Raw genomic sequence first — 8,588 nt, 5'->3', positions numbered from 1 at the left:
CTTTTTGACCGGTTTGTGCTCAAATTGGCGTATAAATTGCCTTTTTGAGCCATAGAATAATTCCCCATTGCATTGGGAATGTACTTTGGTTTGTTGGCGGACCTTGTGTGGGTCTTGGGGTGCCGTTTTTTGTTGTGGTTGTTTCGACTCGTCTTTTGCTTGAAAAGAAGGGCGAGGCATTTTTTTTGTGCGGTTTTTGAGAATTGTTTTTTGTTTGGTTGGATTTGGGCGGAGTTGCCCTTGCTTTGCTTTGCAGGTTGTTTCTTTGGATTTGTCCAATTTACGCCGTCATAATGCCGACATTTCAGCTGACGTTCTTTGGTTGCATTTGGTCGCAGGGGAGCGTTCGGGGCCTACGGGATCTGTTGTTGAGGCATTGGAGGAGGAGGATGATCCAGGAGGGGCAGAAGTGACCGGGGAGGCTGCTGGGGCTGAGGTGGTGGTAGAGGATGCTTCCGTAGAGGAGGGGAGACGGCTGTTGCAGCCGGCTTGTTCTTTTCGTTGTGGCTCATAGACAGGGCAGCTGATGATTGAAGGTCAACACCAGGGTGGCGCGCCGCATCACGGTTCTTGGCCTCCTTATCATCCAAAGTCTGTCAGACACTGTCTTATTTTTTGTCGTGGAGCAGGAACGAGGTATTACCGTCATGGTAACCACCTCTGCTTCCGTTGTTGCTCATGTGTTTCCTGTGTTGCTCCTTTTCTTTTCCGTTTGGGAGGATAGGGAGTGCTTAGTTCGGTAGGTGGCGGATAGCCCCCATTTCGTTGTCTTAGGCCAGTGTCTGTATGATAGATGGTTGTTTTAGGCCAGTGTCTGTATGATAGATGTCTGTACTAGATCCTGTTTGTACGGTCTGTTGTTCGTATAAAACGTGTGTCGATGTATTTTGCGTGAGGCGGTTTGTATATATGTGTTTTTGGATTGTAGCTCATTTTGTGATTTTTGGCTTTTTTTGTGTTGTGTTTCAGAGGAGCGCTGTCGGCTGTCAATTCCCCTTTTGCTTTGCACTAGTTCCTGCATCATTAGTGTAGAAAACAGGCAACATGTAGCACATGCATAAACGTAAACACGTTAAAGCATTTGATTGAAAACAAATTTAACCAAGATGACTTGAAGTTAAAATTGAATTTTGAAAATTTTCGCGACAAGTTGTCACGTTGGACTCCCAAAAGGAATTAATTTGAAAATTGAGCAATTAACTCGTGTCGTGAATTAAATTGAGTTCAAATTATTAAAATTGATTTGTGACTCGAAAAATTTTAAACTTAATCCGTCAGGGAAGAATTTTAGAAAAGATTTTGACGAGTATATTTGATTCGATTTTTGGGAGGTCAAGACTCGAATTTGTGAGTACTTGAATTTTGAGGAAAATTGATGTCGTGTTATCAATTTTTGATTTTTATTTGATGGAAAATTGCGAAAAAGCGAATAATTTTCGGAATTTCGACTGACATGGAAACGATTCGTCGCGGATCGGGGCGACTAACCCTTCCCCCCTTAAAAAAAAAGAAAAATCCGCATGTTTAAAGCTGCATCATGGAAACCGTGTCGGATTTCGTAAAACGCGAAAACAAGGAAATGTGAGTGTGAGGAAACACAAAATGTCCTGGATGATCCCGAAGAGGCACGAGCGTTCTGGTGGGAGGTTTGAGGTGTCAGGAGAAAACACAAGTTGAAAGAGACAAGTCAAAGCGGGAATCCTGGGGGAGGGCCTAAAGAGGCGCGAGCAGCCTGGCGATGGGAGCCAGCTCTCCCCTTTTTTTCTGAAAAACGCGCTGAACGTTTTGTATAAATAGTGATGTTTACGCTTCATTGTTTCATCATCCGAAACACAAAAACATCTCTACAAAACTTCTTCTTCTTCCACAAAAATAATTCATGGATGCCTTTGAGAATGCGTTGCGACAATGGTGCCGGGATTTGTCGCCTCCCGAAAAGCATCAACTCATTTGCATGGGAGTTGGTCAATTGTTGGTGCTCCATCAAGTCAAGGTGCAATCGTCATTCCTCGAAGCGTGTTCTTGGTTTTGGGATTCGAAACACCATTTTTCATTTTCCCGAAAGGTGATATTTGTCCTCTTGCCGAAGAAGTTGGAGCCATTGGTGGGTGGCCGGGTTGTGTTCCGGTGCTTCCTACGACTCGGTTGTGCTACAAGGAGAAATTCCGTTCCATGCTGGGGTTGTGGACAAGTCAAGTCAACTTCCTTCTTGCTCCACATGGTGTGGACATGTTGGCTCTTATCAATATCTTTTCAAACCGATTAGACGCCAATGTTTCGGAGGTGGCTAGGAGAAGGGCTATTGCCTTTTGCCTTATCCATGTGTACCTCTTTGTTGATGCTTTGAAGAAGGAGGGGCCGAAATGCTATGGTAGCATGACCCTTGTTCATGTGGTTGAGCAAATGGAGCATGGTAGAGATCCATCATGGTTGGTGCTTGGAGAGATCATCCAAGCTTTGGACAAGGAAGGCTCTTGTGGAGAAGCTCCTTCATTTGAGTCCCCAAGGATCCTCCAAGTGTGGCTATTGGAGAGGCTGAGGTATGTAGAGCCTCCGGTTGATTCTTCTTCTTATTCCTTCTGTCACCTTACCATGAGGAAGAAGTTGTACTCGGATAGCTTTGCTTCCACCGAGGCTTATTGAGCCGCAAGATTGGTGGAGGAGGGTGGTCCTCACATCCGTTGGGTGGTGCCATGGTGGCACTTGAGGTCCTTCACGGGGTTACCCGCTTTGGGTGCTAGTCCTCGTTCTTTGATGGTGGTGGGTTTAAAGGTCGCTTCCTTCATTTATCCCGAAAGGCTCATGAGGCAAATGGGGCGTCAACAAAAGGTGCCCGCTCAAGATACCATTGTCCAAGAGAATGTTTTCCGGAACTCTGAGCTTGTGGAGGTCTTCGAAAGATGGTGGGCCACTCGGCCGCTTTGGGTGGTACCGGACCCCGTTGCCACGACATGGGTGACTCCCGCTTATGTCAAGTGGTCAAGAGCTTCGTCCTTGGAGGAGAGGTCCAAATTCTGTGAGGACGAGGTTGTCGATTTGAAGTATCAAGAGGTTGGCAAGGCCAACCGTGCCTTCTTCTAGGAGTATGTTGATGGAGCTAGTCCCGATGTGATGAGACCACCAAAGAGGAGAAGCTCGGGTCCCAAGAACATGGTGGGCCGTGCATGGGCTCGTTTTGGGCCGAACATGGGGTCTTGCACTAGACCGGAGGCCGTTGCCGTTGTAGATCCGTTGAGGATCCGTTCTGAAGAGGAAATCCGTGTTAGGCGGGCCAACAAGAAGAACAAGGGGAAGATGTACCCCGAGGGAAATGGCATGGGTAGAATGGAAGAGTGAAGACCTCCATTACCCATTTTATTATTATGTTGTATTATTGTTGTGAGTTATTATTATGTTGTACTAGCTATGTTTTGTGTGTTTTGTGCTAGTTTTATTATGTTAGGCGTTTTAGCTGAGACCTTAGCTTTGACAAGTTGCAGACTCGTCGAGCTTTATTTGTTGTTGAAATTGTAATCCATCCCATTATTAATTAAATAAGAGGATTACTCGTGTCGAAATTGTGAACGCTCGTTTCTTCCATCCATTTTGTAAAGGCAATTCGATTTGAATCATCCTAAACGTTTGCACTAGGGAAAGTGGGATTTTTGGGAGGAAGGGAGAAAGGGAGAAAGGCTTATTTTTGGTATTTTTTGTGGGGAGAAGGGTATGTTGTTCCCTTTTCTCTTTTTTTGATGGGGATGTTTTTTTGTATAGGTTTTTTTTTTATTATGGGGATAGTTGTATCCTTCCTGTGTAGGAAAGGACTGCCTACGTATCCACCTGGAGAGGTGAAATTAAACCATGATCGTAGTTCGAAATGTTTTGTAAATTTTGATTGGGTTTTCTAGTTGTATCCCTCATGTATAAGAGGGACTGCCTACGTATTCACCTGAAGAGGTGAAATCAAACCATGATCGTAGTTCAGGGGTTTTTGTTTGTTTTAGTGCAAATGGATGTTGCCTTTGACAGATCAAATGACATTCGAAACGGGCAAGGTGTCGCAACTTAGACTCGATAAAACATGCAATTTCAAATCAGAACGTGTTTGAGGAACTTGACTTCAAAAGGGTTAAGGTGGATGCTCGTTGTAAAACTAGGCTTGGATCGTTGGTTGCTATGTTTCGAGGTTAGTATTTCTTGAGTTGGTCTAGGTTGGTCGAGTTTATAAAATCCTCCCCATCTAGGTCACTCAGTCTCACTGCGCCCCCCAAAAGTCTTTTCTTGACCAAGTATGGCCCGGCCCAGTTGGGTTTGAATTTCCCCTCGGATCGACGGGCAACGGTGCTCGAACTGACTTGCGGACCAAATCGCCCTCCTGCATGTTCCTGGGTTTGACCCTCTTGTTGAATGGCCGTTGTATACGTCATTGGTATAGCTGGAAGTTGTGCAAGGCGTTGAGCCGCCGTTCGTCTAGAAGAGTGAGTTGTTTGTACCTTCGGCGGGTCCATTCCGCCTCAGAGACTTGACTCTCCAGTAGGATGCGCAGAGATGGGACCTCTAACTCTACCGGTTGAATTGCCTCCATACCGTATGCTAGGTAGAAGGGTGTGGCACCTGTCGGTGTTCGAATAAAGGTTCGGTATCCCAGAGTGCGAATGGGAGTTTGCTCGGCCAATCGCGATAGTTGTCTTGCATTTTCTTGATAATGGTGACGAGAGTTTTGTTAGCTGCCTCCACCGCTCCGTTGGTTTGGGGATGGTAGGGGGATGATCGATGTCGTTTGATCTTGTATTTGTCCAGCAAGGCCTGAGTTTCCGCGCGGAAGTGAGAGCCTTGATCGCTGATGATTTCATTGGGTACCCCATATCTGCAGATGATGTTGTTCTTGTTGAACTTAGCCACTTGTTTGGCGGTCAAGACTGCATATGACTGCGCTGCCACCCATTTGGGGAAGTAGTCGATGGCGACGAGGACAAAACAATGCCCCTTGGTGCCCACCGAGTTAACTTTCCCAATGATGTCGATGCCCCAGGTTGAGAAAGGCCAGTGTGACGTCATGATGTATAAAAGGGATGGTGGTATATGTTGTATGTTGGCGAAGATTTGGCAATTGTGGCAATGATTGACGTAGTTACGGCAATCGACTTCCATGGTGGTCTATTAGTAACCTAGCCGTATGATTTTTCGGGTAAGCATTATTGCGCTCATGTGAGGGCCACAGTCCCAATCGTTGACCTCTCCCAGACTTTTTTGGCTTTGTGATGGTCAATGCAAAGGAGGAGAATCCCTTGGGGTGTTCTTTTGTATAATTGGTCTTGGTTTATCACGAATTGGGATGCAAGTAAATGGATGGCTCTTTGTCCTCTTTGGTCAAAGTTAGGAGGGAATTCGTTTTTGGTTTTGTAGTTGAGGATGGTTTGGTACCATGGTTCATCATGGCTTTCCTCCTCATTGTTGATGGCACAAGTGTGAGCTGGCTCGCTCCTTCTCTCGACACATAGGGGCATCGATTTCATGTAGTCAGGTATGTTGACGAGCGCGGCAAGTTTTGCCAGGGCATCAACAAATTGATTTCCCTCTCGTGGCAGGTGGAAGTAGCCGACTTGGTCGAAGAACTTGGCCTCTTGATTGATTCTTGCTCGGTAGGGAGCTAAGCTGTCACTTCGGATTTTCCATGATCCGGACACCTGATTAATGATGAGCGAGGAATCGCCGTGAACCCTCAGTCTCTTGATGCCGAGTGTGATGGTTGCTTGCAGGCCGATGAGGCATGCTTCATATTCAGCAGCATTGTTAGGGACGGTGAAGTCTAGTTTGACCGAGATCGGAATGTGGTCTCCCTCCGGTGATATTAGGAGGATTCCTACCCCGAAGCCTCTCATATTAGATGCACCATCGAAGTATAGGTCCCATGCGTCGGAATCGGTACAAAGGATGTCTTCGTCAGGAAGTGACAATGTGTCGGTCGTTAGATCCTCGTTGACGGGATTTTCTGCCAGGAAATCGGCGACTGCTCTTCCCTTGATAACCTAGAGGGGTACAAACTTGAGATCAAACATGGACAGCATAAGTGTCCACCTAGACAGCCTTCTGTTTAGTACGGTTTTTTCGAAGATGTATTTGACCGGGTCCATCTTGGAGTAGATGTGGACCGTCTAGCTGAGCATGTAATACCGCAGCTTCTTTGTTGACCATACTAGGGCAAGGCATGTCTTTTCCAGTTGGGTGTACCTTGTCTCGTAGTCAATGAACTTTTTGCTGATGTAGTAGATGTCTCGTTCTTCGCCGTCGACTGTTTGTGCTAGCATTGCTCCCATGGTTGTGTCTGTAACAGTCAGGTATAGGGATAAAGGAATCCCCGGTTGAGGTGGCATGAGGACAAGAGGTTTGGATAGGATTTCCTTTATCTCGTCGAAGGCCTTTTGACAGTCTTCGTCCCAATCGGTGTGATCGAAGGCACGACGTTTCTTGAATATTGGTTCACAAATCATGGTGAGCTTGGCAATGAAGCGGCTGATGTATTGGACCTGACCGAGAAATCCCCGAATCTTCTTCTCGTTCCGAGGCCGAGGCATTTGCTGAAGGGCTTTGATTTTAGTTGGATCAATCTCAATGCCTCTTTTGCTGACGACATGTCCCAAGAGTTTTCCGGAGGTGACCCCGAATGCACACTTCTGAGTATTTAGTCTTATGTTATATTTCCGCAGACGAGCGAAGAATTTTCGAAGGGCGTTGACGTGGCCGTCCCATTCTCTTGACTTGACAATCATGTCGTCTACATATACCGCTTCCTCCTTGTGCATCATATCATGTAGGAGAGTGGTAGCGGTTCTTTTATAGGTAGCCCCGGCGTTGATGAGACCGAAAGGCATGACTGTGTAGCAATATGTACCCCACTGTGTAGTGAATGCAGTTTTGTGCATGTCTTCCTTAGCCATTTTAATCTGGTTGTACCCGGCATACCCGTCCATGAATGATAGGAGAGCATGTTCGGCAGTGTTGTCCACTAGAATGTAAACATTTGGTAAAGGGAAGTCGTCTTTTGGACTTGCCTTGTTCAGATCCCTGAAGTCGACGCAAACCCGAATTCTCCCGTCTTTCTTCGGTACCGGAACGATGTTGGCCACCTAGTCAGAGTATTCAAACACTTTGATGAAACCATCCTTGAACTGTTTATCCACTTCTTCCTTGATTTTTAGGGCCCATTCAGGACGCATGACGCAGCTTCTGCTTCACAGGTTTAGCTCCGGGCTTAATGGGTATCCGGTGCTCCGCAATTTCCCTGTCAATCCCAGGCATATCTATGTAGGACCGGGCAAACACGTCTTTGTATTAGTGGAGGAGGTCAATGAACTGTTGTCTTTCCGAAGGGTCAAAGGTTGTCCCTATCCTAAGTTCTTGAGGTGTGTTGTCGGTTCCTGCGTTAATAGGCTCGGTATCCTCAATGATGGGGGTTCTGGTTTCCCGCTTGTCAAGTTCATTGGCTAGGTGAGGTGGGTAGTCACTCAAGTCAAATTCCTCATAGTCACTCAGAATTGCATTGCAGTTAAATTGAGACGAGTCATAAGCAAACTTAGCGTTCATTAAGTTGACACTAGCGAAAAGCTCGGAGAGGACAGACATCTCGTGGTCAGTCAGAGGCGGCACAACAGAGGAGGTGGCTCCTGGAGCAGGGTCCAGGTTGTCACCTTTCATGGGAGTAGGGGTGACCCTAGTAGACTCAGCCTCTGAATCTGCCACGACCTTGTGATGAAATAGTGGGAAGGGGACCTTGACTGGGACATTAGGAGAGTTAGGAGCAATGATAGACTCTGACTCCGACTCAGACTCAGATTCAGACTCTTCTCCATTTCCCTCTTTGGACATAGGGCCTTCTCCAGTTGTGATCTTGAGAATGCGGCCTCGGCGATCGGTCCACTTGACGGTCTTCCTTCAGCCTTGTGTAGCTTTCTCCGGGTCGGTGTCGGAAATCAAGTCAGTTGGGTCAAATCGGTTGTACTTTAGGGCGATGTTGATAATGTCCTCATAGTCGAGGTGCTTTATGTTATCCTCTCCAAAGAGGAGGGTGACAGCTCGTCCATCGAGGCATGACGACGGCTTAGACTCGGTTGATGCAACTTCGGTGTTGTCGGGGATGAAGTTGCAGTCCTCGAAGACTTCCACACCCGGGTACCTGGTCTTGCCCACAGAGTCATAGATTGGCTCTGGAAAGCCATGGTAGGGCTCGGACTCTCCCTCGGGGACAAAGTATCCATTGAGGGTCAGATGATATGGACGTAGGATAACCCCGTGCTTCTTGCGCTTCCGAACTAGGAGGTTCATCTCCTGGATATCTTCATCGGTAGGTTCATATCCCAGTCCGAAGGGAATGTTGGGGACCTTAGCCTGTTTCAAGGGAGGTAAGGTGCTCTTCAGTGGATTGAGGGGCAAACTCGGGAAGTAACCCTGGCGCATCATGATGCGGTTGACCGTGAGGTTGTCAAACGGGTCACAATCAAAGGGTGTTGATTCATCAGTTATGGCATTCACAGCTTGAAATCCCCACATTTCATTGTCATCTTCGTCAATGGTCTGGGACGCTATTCCCTTCCTCATGACAGCTTTGATCG

The sequence above is a fragment of the Silene latifolia genome, chromosome X, assembly GCF_048544455.1.
Source record: "Silene latifolia isolate original U9 population chromosome X, ASM4854445v1, whole genome shotgun sequence".
NCBI classification, from domain to species: Eukaryota; Viridiplantae; Streptophyta; class Magnoliopsida; order Caryophyllales; family Caryophyllaceae; genus Silene; species Silene latifolia.
This window is presented reverse-complemented; position numbering follows the sequence as displayed.